This window comes from Canis lupus, chromosome 17 (genome assembly GCF_048164855.1).
Source record: "Canis lupus baileyi chromosome 17, mCanLup2.hap1, whole genome shotgun sequence".
Classification (NCBI taxonomy): domain Eukaryota; kingdom Metazoa; phylum Chordata; class Mammalia; order Carnivora; family Canidae; genus Canis; species Canis lupus.
Window position 1 is genome coordinate 16,043,576 of NC_132854.1, and position 12,853 is coordinate 16,056,428.

Genomic DNA, 12,853 nt, shown 5'->3' on the forward strand with positions numbered 1-12,853 from the left:
CTAAAGGGTCCTTTTTTGTCCTTTTTCCATTATGACTCGTTTTTATTTCAGACTAAAAATTTCCAATATTTTCTTCTCTTTTCCTACCTTAACTATAATATTTTACCAACTCTTCATTTTTAAGTTTTTTCCTTTTTGACTTCCATTTTTCCACAATTATGTGTTTTAGAAATATTTTTCACTTCTGGATTCCCTTCAACATATTCAATTTAATTTGGTAGGTATACGAGATATGGGTATTTCTTTTTTGTTTTTTGTTTTTTCTGCCTTTTGTTTTAAGGTGGTGGAAGTTAATACCTCCTAACACATGACCAAAATACACCAAGAACCAAGTGGAACACCATGTTGGTTCATTCTATGAGATAATATTCTCTCTTCATTCCCATTCTGCCCCCCTCTTTAATCTTATGTTTTTGTGGTGAATGTTGGGGCTTTTTATAAGTATTGATGGTTTATATAAATTTGGGATTGATCATATTCTAAAACACAGAACAAAATACACTCAGAACCAAGAGGATGACCCTCTAGGACCTCTCAGGTAGACTACATTCTCTCTCCACTACCACTTCCTCACCACCAACATCCCCCCCTTTTTTTCTCTTTTATTTACTTTTTTTCCTTCTTTGTTTTTGGCTTTTTACTACTTTGTTTCAAAAATTTTCACTTTAGTGGTCCTTTTGTTCTTTTTATTTTATTTTTCTAGTCTCTGATCTCTTCAGAAATCATCGAGGGTGTATTTTACTTAGGTTATGGTTGATATTTTTGATTCAGCCCACTCATACAGCCAGTCTGTGCTGGAAAAAATGACTAGAAGGAAGAATTCACCACAAAAAAAAAAAAAAAAAAGAACTGGAAACAATACTCTGCCACAGAGTTATAGAATTTGGATTTAAAAACAATGTCAGAAATTCACTTCAGAAGTACAATTATAAAGCTACTGGTGGCTCTGGAAAAAAGTGTAAAGGACTTTAGAGACTTCGTTACTGCAGAATTGAGATCTAGTCAGACCAAAATTTAAAAAAGATTAAATGAGGTACAATCCAAATTGAATGCTCTAACTGGTAGGGTTAATGAGGTGGAAGAAAGAGTGAGTGACATAGAAGATAAGTTGATGGTAAGGAAGGAAGCTGAGGAAAGAGAAAAACAATTAGGAGCCCACAAGGAAAGGCTTAGGGAAATAAATGATAGCTTGAGAAGGAAGAATATACATATAATTGTATTGGGATTCCAGAAGAGGCTGAGAGAGGACCACAAAGTATATTTGAACAAATCATAGCTGAGAACTTCCCAAATCTGGGGAAGGAAACAGGCATCCAGATCCAAGAGATAGAGAGGATCCTTCTCCCCTACCCCCAAAAAATCAATAAAAACCATTCAATACCTCGACATTTAATAGTGAAACTTAACAAATTCCAAAGACAAAGAGAAAATTGTTAAAGCAGCAGGAGACAAGAGATTCTTAACTTATATGGGGAGAAATATCAGATTAACAGCAGACTTCTCCACAGAGACCTGGCAGGCCAGAAAGTGCTGGCAGGATATATTCAGGGTCCTAAGTGAGAAGAACATGCAGCCAAGAATACTTTATCCAGCAAGGCTGTCATTCAGAATAGAAGGAGAGATAAAGAACTTCCAGGATAGGCAAAAACTGAAAGAATACATGACCACCAAACCGGCTCTGCAAGAAATATTAAAGGAGATGCTGTAAAAAAGGAAGAGGGAGCCTAAAGAAACAATCCACAAAAACAGGGACTGAATAGGTAATACAAAGATACTAAATTCATATCTTTCAATAGTTACTCTGAACGTGAATGGGCTAAATGATCTCATCAAAAGACACAGGGTATCAGACTGGATAAAAAAGCAAGATCCATCTATATGCTATCTACAAGAGACTTGTTTTAGACCTAAGGACACCTCCAGCCTGAAAATGAAGAGGTGGAGAACCATTTACCATTCAAATGGTCCTCAAAAGAAAGCTGGGGTAGCAAGCCTCATATCAGATAAATTAGAGTTTATATCAAAGACTGTAGTAAGAGATGAAGAGAGAAACTATATCATACTTAAACGGTCTACCCAACAAGAAGACCTAACAATCATGAATATTTATGCCCTTAAGGTGGGAGCTGCCAAGTATATCAATCAGTTAATAACCAAAGTAAAGAGATACTTAGATAATAATATACTAATAATAGGAGACTTCAATGCAGCACTTTCAGCAAATGACAGATCTTCCAAGAAGCATCCCCAAAGAAACGAGGGCCTTAAATGATACACTGAACCAAATAGATTTCACAGATATATACAGAACTTTCCATCAAAATGCAGTTGAATACACATTCTTCTCAAGTGCACATGGAACCTTCTCCAAAATAGACCAGATACTGGGTCACATATCAGGTCTCAACTGATACCAAAAGATTGGGATTGTCCCCTGCATATTTTCAGACCACAATGCTTTGAAACTAGAATTCAGTCACAAGAAGAAATTTGGAAGACACTCAAACACACGGAGGTTAAAGACCAACCTACTAAAAGATGAATGGGTGAACCAGGAAATTAGAGAAGAACTAAAAAGATTCATGGAAACTAATGAAAATGAAGATACAACCATTCAAAATCTTTGGGATACAGCAAAAGCAGTCCTAAGAGGGAAATACATCACAATACAAGCCTCCCTCAAAAAAATTGGAAAAAAAATACACAAGCTAACCTCACACCTAAAGGAATTGGAGAAATAACAGCAAATAAAGCCTAGACCAAGCAGAAGAAGAGGGATCATAAAGATCCTAGCAGAAATCAATGAAATAGAGACCAGAAGAACTGTAGAACAGGTCAACAAAACCAGGAGCTGGTTCTTTGAAAGAATTAATAAGAGATAAACCTCTGGACAGCCTTATTAAAAAGAAAAGAGAAAAGACTCAAATTAATAAAATCACGAATGAAAGAGGAGAGATCACAACCAATACCAAGGAAATACAAACGATTTTAAAAATGTATTATGAACAGCTATATGTCAACAAATTAGGCAATCTAGAAGAAATGGATGCATTTCTGGAAAATCACAAATTACCAAAACTGGAACAAGAAGAAATAGAAAACATGAACAGGCCAATAACCAGCAAGGAAATTGAAGCAGTCATCAAGAAACTCCCAAGACACAAAAGTCCAGGCCCAGGTGGCTTTCCAGGGGAATTCTATCAAACATTTAAAGAATGAATAATATCTATATTACTAAAGCTGTGTTGAAAGATAGAAAGGGAGGGAATACTTCTAAACTTGTTTATGAGGCCAGCATCACCTTGATTACAAAACCAGATGAAGACCCCACCAAAAAGGAGAATTATAGACCAATATCCCTGATGAACATGGATGCAAAAATTCTCACCAACATAGTAGCCAAGAGGATCCAACAGTACATTAAGAAGATTATTCACCATGACCAAGTGGGATTTATCCCTGGGATGCAAAAGTGGTTCAACACTCGTAAAACAACGTGATAGATCATATCAATAAGAGAAGAAACAAGAACCATATAATCCTCTCAATAGATGCAGAGAAAGCATTTGACAAAATACAGCATCCATTCCTGATTAAAACTCTTCAAAGTGTAGGGATAGAGGGAACATTCCTCAATATCTTAAAAGCTATTTATGAAAAGCCCACAACGAATATCATTCTCAATGAGGAAAAACTGAGAGCCTTTCCCTTAAGATCAGGAACACGACAGGGATGTCCAGTCTCACTACTGTTATTCAACATAGTACTAGAAGTCCTAGCTTCAGCAATCAGGCAACAAAAAGAAATAAAAGGCATTTAGATGGGCAAAGAAGAAGTCAAACTCTCCCTCTTCGCTGATGATATGATACTGTATATAGAAAACCCAAAAGACTCCACCCCAAGATTTCTAGAACTCATACAGCAATTCAGCAATGTGCAGGATACAAAATCAATGCCCAGAAATCAGTGGCATTTCTATACACTAACAATGAGACTGAGGAAAGAGAAATCAAGGAGTCAATCCCATTTACAATTGCACCCAAAAGCATAAGATACCTAGGAATAAACCTAACCAAAGAGGTAAAGGATCTATCTATACCCTAAAAATTACAGAACACTTCTGGAAGAAATTGAGGAAGACAGAAAGAGATGGCAAAACATTCCACGCTCATGGATTGGAAGAATAAATATTGTGAAAATGTCTGTGCTACCCAGGGCAATTTACACGTTCAATGCAATCCCTATTAAAATACCATGGACTTTCTTCAGAGAGTTGGAACAAATCATCTTAAGATTTGTATGGAATCACAAAAGACCCTGAATACCAGAAGAATATTGAAAAAGAAAACTAATGGCCAGGGGCATCACAATGCCGGATTTCAAGCTGTACTACAAAGCTGTGATCATCAAGACAGTGTGGTACTGGCACAAAAACAGACACATAGATCAATGGAACAGAATAGAGAACCCAGAAATGGGCCCTCAACATTATGGTCAACTAATATTCGACAAAGCAGGGAAAACTATCCACTGGAAAAAAAGACAGTCTATTCAATAAATGGTGCTGGGTAGATTGGATAGCCACATGCAGAAGAGTGAAACTAGATCATTCTCTTACACCAGACACAAAGATAAACTCAAAATGGATGAAAGATCTAAATGTGAGACAAGAATCCATCAAAATCCTATAGGAGAACACAGGCAACACTCTTTTTGAACTTGGCCATAGCAACTTCTTGCAAGATACATCTATGAAGGAAAGGGAAACAAAAGCAAAAATGAAATATAGGTACATAATCAGGATAAAAAGCTTCTGCACAGCAAAAGAAACAGTCAACAAAACTAAAAGACAACCTATAGAATGGGAGAAGATATTGTAAATGACATATCAGATAAAAGGCTAGTATCCAAGATCTATAAAGAACTTATTAAACTCAATAGCAAAGAAACAGTCTGATCATGAAATGGGCAAAAGACATGAACGGAAATTTCACCAAAGAAGACATACACATGGCCAAAAAGTACATGAGAAAATGCTCTGCATACTTGCCATCAGGGAAATACAAATCAAAACCACAATGAGATACCACCTCACACCAGTGATAATGGGGAAAATTAACAAGGCAAGAAATAACAAATGTTGGAGAGGATGTGGAGAAAGGGGAACCCTCTTGCACTGTTGGTGGGAATGTGAACTGGTGCAGCCACTCTGGAAAACTGTGTGGAGGCTCCTCAAAGAGTTAAAAATAGAGCTACCCTATGACCCAGCAATTGCACTACTGGGGATTTGCCCCAAAGATACAGATGTAGTGAAAAGCCGAGAAACCTGCACCCCAAAGTTTATAGCAGCAATGTCCACAATAGCCAAACTGGAAGGAGCCACGATGTCCCTCGACAGATGAATGGATAAAGGAGATGTGGTCTATGTATACAGTGGAATATTACTCAGCCATCAGAAGAGATGAATATCCACCATTTGCTTCGATGTGGATGGAACTGGAGGGTATTATGCCGAGGGAAATAAATCAGTTGGAGAAGGACAATAATCATATGGTTTCACTCATATGTAAAATATAAGAAATAGTGAAAGGGATTATAAGGGAAAGGAGGGGAACTGAGTGGGAAAAATTAGAGAGGGAGACAAACCTTGAGAGTCCTAACTCTGGGAAACAAAGAGTTGCAGAAGGGGAGGTGGGTGGGGGGATGGGGTAACTGGGTGATGGGCACTGAAGAGAGCACTTGATGGGATGAGCACTGGGTGTTATACTATATGTTGGGAAATCTAATTTAAATAAAACAAATATAAAAAAATAAGAAATTTAAAATAAAAACCAGTAGGGGAAAACTTTATGCAAAAAGTGTAAAAAAATTGAATGTTCTACATCATACGTCATTAGAGAAGTACAGATTAAAACAAAATCTAAATACCTATTAGAATGGTCAGAGTCTGGAACACTGACACCACCAAATGCTGAAAAGGATGTAGAGCAACAAGAACTCTCATACATTGCTAGTGGTAATGCAAATGGTAATACCATATGATCCGGCAGTTGCACCCCTTGGCATTTACCCAAATGAGCTGAAACTTATGTCCACAGAAAAACCTGCATGCAGATGTTTATATTAACTTTATTCATAGTTGTCAAAACTTGGGAGCAACCAAGCTGTCCTTCAGCAGGGGAATGGATAAATAAACTGGTGCATCCAAACTATATGAATTGTCAAGCTCTGAAAGGACATGGAGGAAAGTTAAATGCATATTAGTAAGAAGCCATTCTGAAAGGAATGTGCAGGAAACAGATGCTCATTCAACAAAAGAAGAAGCAAGATTGGACAGGATGATGGTTCTGGCTAAGGCTCTGTAGGCAGAAAGGGCAAAGCCATATGAAAAAAGTATTATGAGAATAAACCACTGGCCCTTTGAGGATGGAAAGGACTCAACGGAGAGGCTTGCCACGCAGCAACTGGTTGGTTTCCTCAAGGAATAGTGTCATACTGGGGGCTCAGCCTTTGTCTGTTGCCAGCAGGTTGGATGTGTGGAAGTGGCAGCAGCCAGACTGGCATTGGTGAGAGTCCATGCTGGGGGTGCCAAGGGAAGGTTCCCTCTCTCCGACTGTGGTGGATCCATTCAGATGCCCACTGTGGCAGTTCTGGGGTAGTTGATGGTGAAGGCTAGCCAAAGTTAAGTAACCAACTCACTTTGTCTACCTGATGGTTAAGTGCCCCTTCCATGGTGTTTGCTCTCTAGTGGACATTAACACAGATCTTCACACTTCCCAGCCACCCCCCCCCCCCCATGTGGCATTCACATACCTCCAAACCTGCCTTCTTATCTCTGCATCTCTAGTCCTGTTCCTTCCAAGTTCCCAGTGTGGCAGGGATACTTGCTGCTCCCCTTCCAACCCCACCCCACAGCTTAGACCTGCTGCAGGGCCCTTTCCTTGCTCCAGATAGCCTCTGTGTCACTCAGTTTACAGGCTAGGGCATTATCCCTAAGTGTGGAATGTGTTGCCTCCAGAATCCAGGGAGGCCCACCAGGCACTGCACTTCCTTCTTTGTGGAAGGGGTGCAAGAGGAAGCAGTTTGATTTTCACCACTGGACTTCTAAGAATATACTGAAATGGCAAGTCCTGAATCTTCATGGGATTGACCTTCCACCCTCTAGGCTGCATGTGAATTACCAAAGCCAGCTGTGTGCTAACCCCTCCTGCTAATCCTGCCGATCAGCATGATGCCATCAGTTAGTTTAATAGATCAATATGACCTTCTGCAGGATGGTCAGAAGACACGGTCAGGCCCAAGTCTCTTCAGGGAGCAGACTCAGTAACATCGTCCTGAGGCACAACTGTAAATGCACCTGGATTCTGATCTTCTTTTTTGATTGAGATAAAAAATAACACATTCACCAGATCCATAAATGGATACCATGTTCCAGGGAACTTGTAATCCTCTCTAGCAAAAGAGCAAAAGATGATGCCACAGGAGCACGGCAGCTGCCATGGGAGCCACTATTGATTGCGCTGGCAGCTCCCTGCAGCCTTTCTCCAGAATCCATCCAGACTGGTGAATTCAATGGAAACTTGATTAGGGATGCAGCCCTGGGTCCTTGTGACCCTTCAGGGTGGCGCTCATCTTCATGACCTCCTCTGAGTTGTGATTTTTTTTTAATTCATTTATTTGAGAGAGAGAGAGAGAGAGAGAGAGAGAGAGAGAGACAGCACACGCAAGTGGGAGGAGAGAGAGAGAGAGAGAGACAAAGCAGACTCCAGGGACGCCTGGGCAGCTCAGTGGTTGAGCGCCTGCCTTCTGTCCAGGGCGAGATCCTGGAGTTCTAGAATTGAGTCCACATCGGGCTCCAGCATGGAGCCTGCTTCTCCCTCTGTCTCTGCCTCTCTCTCTCTCTCTCTCTCTCTCTCTCTCTCTCTGTGTGTGTCATGAATAAATAAGTAAATAATCTTAAAAAAAAAAAAAAAAAAGCAGACTCCAAGCTGAGTGTGTGAGGCTGGATCCCATGACCCTAAGCCAAAATTAAGAGTTGGATGCTCAGAGCCACCCAGGTGCCCTGCGATTTTGTTTTTGACTTACTATCTCTGCTAGAGGAGGGGTTCAGGCTATTTGGAAAAACCTAGGCCCCTGACACTTAGGATAGGAATATGGGGGTGGATACCCATAAAGATTTTGACTCTTTGAAGTTTTTTAACTATTAAGGTCTGAGTTTGGTCGCAGGTTTTTTTCTGTTCTCCTGTCTTAAGAAATAAGGCCCCCACACTTAATTGTCATTTGTTTGTTAACTACCCTCAGCTTTTCCTCACCCTCTGTGGGGCATCTGTGTGACTCAGTAACATCCAGCAAATTCCATTGTCCTCATATGTCTTCTTTCCTGAACTTTTCAAATGCTTGAATTATTGCAAGTTTTAGCATTTGGGTGCGAGAGACGATTTGTGCCCCATGCCCCACTCAGGATGGCATTCTTGTGACCAGCCAGGCAGACAGTGATGTTTCCAAACCTGACTTACCATCTGCTTTGTTGGACCAATTCTTGGAACCATCTGTGTCAGTTGGATCCTCTGGGGAGTGGTGACTGAGACAGAGGTAGGGATGCAAGCAGTTTATTGTGAGGAGGGGTAATGCTTGTGAAAGATGTGCAAGGGAGGATGCTTAATTGGGCAGGAGGGATTCTTAAGCTGCACAGCACAGGTCAGACAGCTGTGGAAAGGAAGGGTGGGAAGGGCAGGTAGGGAGAGCCTCAGTCCGCAATGCACATCTGCCCAAACAAATGCTAGCCAACTCCATAGGGAGCTCCAGAGCAAAGACGACCTGGCAGAGAAGTCGCGAACTGGGCAGAAATACCAGGTGCCCCATTGTGCTCACTCCTGGGCTGGAGGCTGCTGTGAAAGAACTGAGGTGGATCCTGATGGCTCTGCAGACAGAGGCTGTCTGCTAACTGCATTCTTGGCAGCTGAATGGCAAGCTCCATCTTGAAGGGAAATTCACATGGTGAGACCTCCAGAGCCGCTGCAAGGCTGTTTGCCATGGGGAAGGGGTCTTGGGGCTTATCAGCTACTTATATAGACTTTCAACCAAATAGTTTGGTTTTAGGCCTTACCCTCCTGCATGTCACCTGTGCCCACCTTCCACAGCTCCTGGTGCTATAGGGGCCTTTGGTGAGGTCAGCTAGCCCAACCTAGCGGTTCAGAGAACACTTTCTACAGATGACATTTGAGTTGTGTGGTGTTTTAAAGGATGAAGCACAGTCAGTAGAGGAAACTGAGGAGGATCCCAGGCAGGAGGGCCAGCCCCATGGAAGCACCAAGCTGTGAACGATACCGTGTGTCCTTGGAGCAGAGTTCCTCAGTATTCCTCTAGCACGGACATTCTGACAATGTGTCTCCAGTTAGAAACATAAAAACTGTAATGTGATACCACTTCATACCCCATTAGGATGGCTATTATTTTTAAAAAAAATAAAAATAAAAATAAAAAACAAGGGGGATCCCTGGGTGGCGCAGCGGGTTTGCGCCTGCCTTTGGCCCAGGGCGCGATCCTGGAGACCCGGGATCGAATCCCACGTCAGGCTCCCGGTGCATGGAGTCTGCTTCTCCCTCTGCCTATGTCTCTGCCTCTCTCTCTCCCTCTGTGTGACTATCATAAAAAAAAAAAAAAATAATAATAATAATAAAAAAATAATAAACACTATAAATAAATAAACAGTAAGGATACAGAGAAACTGGAACCCTGGTGCTGATGTGGGAGAGCTAGGTTCTTGTCTCACGGAATCGAAGAATGAATCTTGAGGACAAAGGTGAGTAAAGTGGTAGAGTTTCATTAAGTATGGATACAGAAAAAGCTCTCAGGAGTGAGAAGGGTCCCTACAGGGTTGCCACTGGGGGCATGTAAGGTTGGTTTTTTACTGAAAGCTATCCAGCAAACCTAAATCCTTTTAACATGTTTATTGATAGCATCATCCAGGGAGAACTAGTGATAGCATCTCTAATGGTTTACTTCCTTATTAAGATCTGGAAATTCTTCCTTGGTCACAATGAAGACCCCACCTCTGACACCTAGGACCCAGTGGTCTGGTTGGTTTCTTTATCTCTGGTTTCCTTACACCTTCACATTTTGGGGATTTTTGTGAGCCTGATCCCATGGCCCCCTACCTATCTCTCCCTACCTCGTCCCAACTGTCCCTCACTCAGTACATTGCTGGTGGGAATGTAAAATGGTGCAGCCACTGTGGAAGACAGTATGGCAAGTCCTCAAAAAGTGAGACAAAGAATCACCATATGACTCAGCAATTCCACTTCTCAGTTATGTGCCTGAAAAAGTGGAAAGCAGGGGTTTGAACATACACTTGCACACCAACATTCATAGTGATATTCACAATGGCCAGAAGGTAGAAACAAACTACATGTGTATCTCTAGATGAGTGGCTAAGTAAGATGTGATATATACAAATGATGGAATGGTATAAGTCCACTTATACCTAAAAATGGACAAATTCATAGACACAGAAACTAGTATAGAGGTTTCCAAGGAGCCAGGGGAAGGGGAGATGGGGATGTAATTGTTTAATGGCTCAGAGTTTCTGTTTGGGAGATGAAAAAGTGCTGAAAGTGCATAATAGTGATGGATCGTGTGCTTAAAAGTAGTTAAGAAGGTAAATATTATCTTGTGTCTATTTTGCTACAATAATAATATTTTTAAAAGGTGTCCCCCAGACCAACTGCGTCTCTAGCACTTGTTAGAAATGCCAGTTCCTGGGCCCCACCCCAGACTTACAGAATCTGAACTCTGGCTGCAATCCCCCATGTTTGAGCACCACTGCTCTCTAACATTAGAGGGGAAGTGAAGCTACAGAGGAATGCAAGGTCCAGGGCCAGATCATTGAAGGCCTTGTGTGCCCCAAAAGAATGCTCGGACCTCCTCCTGTCACCAGACAGCTAACTCAAGATTTTGAAGAAGAAATTGACTTTGTTAGATTTGTGGAACTAAACTTTTTCCTGTTTTCAAAAATAATGTGTGCTTATTACAGAAAGCTTGGAAAACTAAATTGATAAAAAAAGAAAATCAGGCAGCCCCGGTGGCGCAGTGATTTAGCGCAGCCTGCAGCCAGGGTGTGATCCTGGAGACCTGGGATCGAGTCCCACGTCGGGCTCCCCGTGTGGAGCCTGCTTCTCCCTCTGCCTGTGTCTCTGCCTCCCTCTCTCTGTGTCTCAATATATAAATAAAATCTTAAAAAAAAATAAAATAAAATCACCCATGATCTATCACTGGGAGATAACCCCTGTTAATATTTAGATGTATATTCTTCATTTCTTGGAGCATATATACACATTTTCAAAAAACCCAACATGGAATCATAATGGAGACATACTGTTTTGGAATCTGCTTTTTTTTCTCACTAAGCAATATATCATGAATGTTTTTACATATTATGAGATCTTTTGCCATTTTTATTGACTGCAGAATTACATTTTTGATAGCTTATTCTGGCAATAGTATGGAAGATGAATTTGAGATTCTGGCAAGATTGAGCTCCTGCAGGGACCCGAGTTATGAAGCTGTTGCAATAAATCAGGCTGGTGATGATAAGGCCGAAAGCACAGTGTTGTGAACAGGTGGTGTCGAGACAGACGAGAGAACTCTTTTGATCAAAAAATTTGATTGATTATGCAGGGGAGGTGCACTTTCTTGACTTGGGTGGTATTTTAAGGTTTTGGATGTTGAATTGTTAAAAGAATGGTAAATTACATTGGGGGAAGACATTGAGCTATTAGAGATCCATGGGATGCCCAAGCAGACAAGATATCTAACAAACTGGCCAACAGGTGAATTAGAGCTCAAATTGGTGGGCAGGATTCAAGATCTACAGGTATATATTTAGGGGTTACATAGCTATTAAAATGCTGAGAGTGGATTAAATCTTCCCACGTAAAATGGCAAGGGGGACAGCACCAATGCACAGACAAGCCATGAGAAACACCAAGATCTAAGTTGTAGGCAGAGGAGTCAAGGAGAAAACTTAGAAGGAATGATTAAAAAAAAAAAAAAAGTCAGAAGAGCGGAAGAGAATAGGGGGAAGTAATAATACAGAAACCAAAGGGGTCAACATTCAATAACTAGCAGGGGGCTGGCTGAAGTTCAGAAAGGCAAAGACTTTATTTTTAGTTATTTTTATTTTTTTATTTTTATTTTTTTAAGGCAAAGACTTTAAAAGGTGTCTGTTTTGGCAACGTGTAGGCAAACTTTCTAGACATTTTAGTGGAGTGTTGGAGAGAAGGAGAGCATGTGGGTGATGAAAATTGAGTAGTGATCAGGGATCGAAGATTGGAGAAATGAAATTGAGACCAGTTTTTCAGGGAACTGGGAAAGGTCAAGAAATGGCCAGCCCTGAGGAGAATGTAGGGTCATGGAAGATGTGCATTAAAAATACATTTGGTCTTTGTCCCAGGCTCCTGGCACAGCTCCTAAAAGCCTAGGAATTTCCTGAGTGATAGGAGTGTCTTTGTTATTCCTAGTGAGCAGCTTCAGATCACAAGGGAGTTCATCTAAAGAGGTGACTTTGTGTTGGGACTCCGAGATAGCCTCAGGACAGGGCTGGTCATTGGAAAGATCAGGTAATTAGGGCATGGGATTTTTCAGCCCCGCCCACTGACCTCAGCAAGAGGCAAAGAGCCTGCAGATCAAGCTCTATAAAAAACTCTTAAACCAGATTTGCTGAGCTTCCAGGTTGGCGAACAGGTGGAGGCACTGGGAGAGGGTGCACCCAGGGAGGGTGTGCAAGCTCTGCACTCTTTATTCCACATCTTGCCCTATACATCTCTTCCATCTGGCTGTTCCTGACTTGTATGCT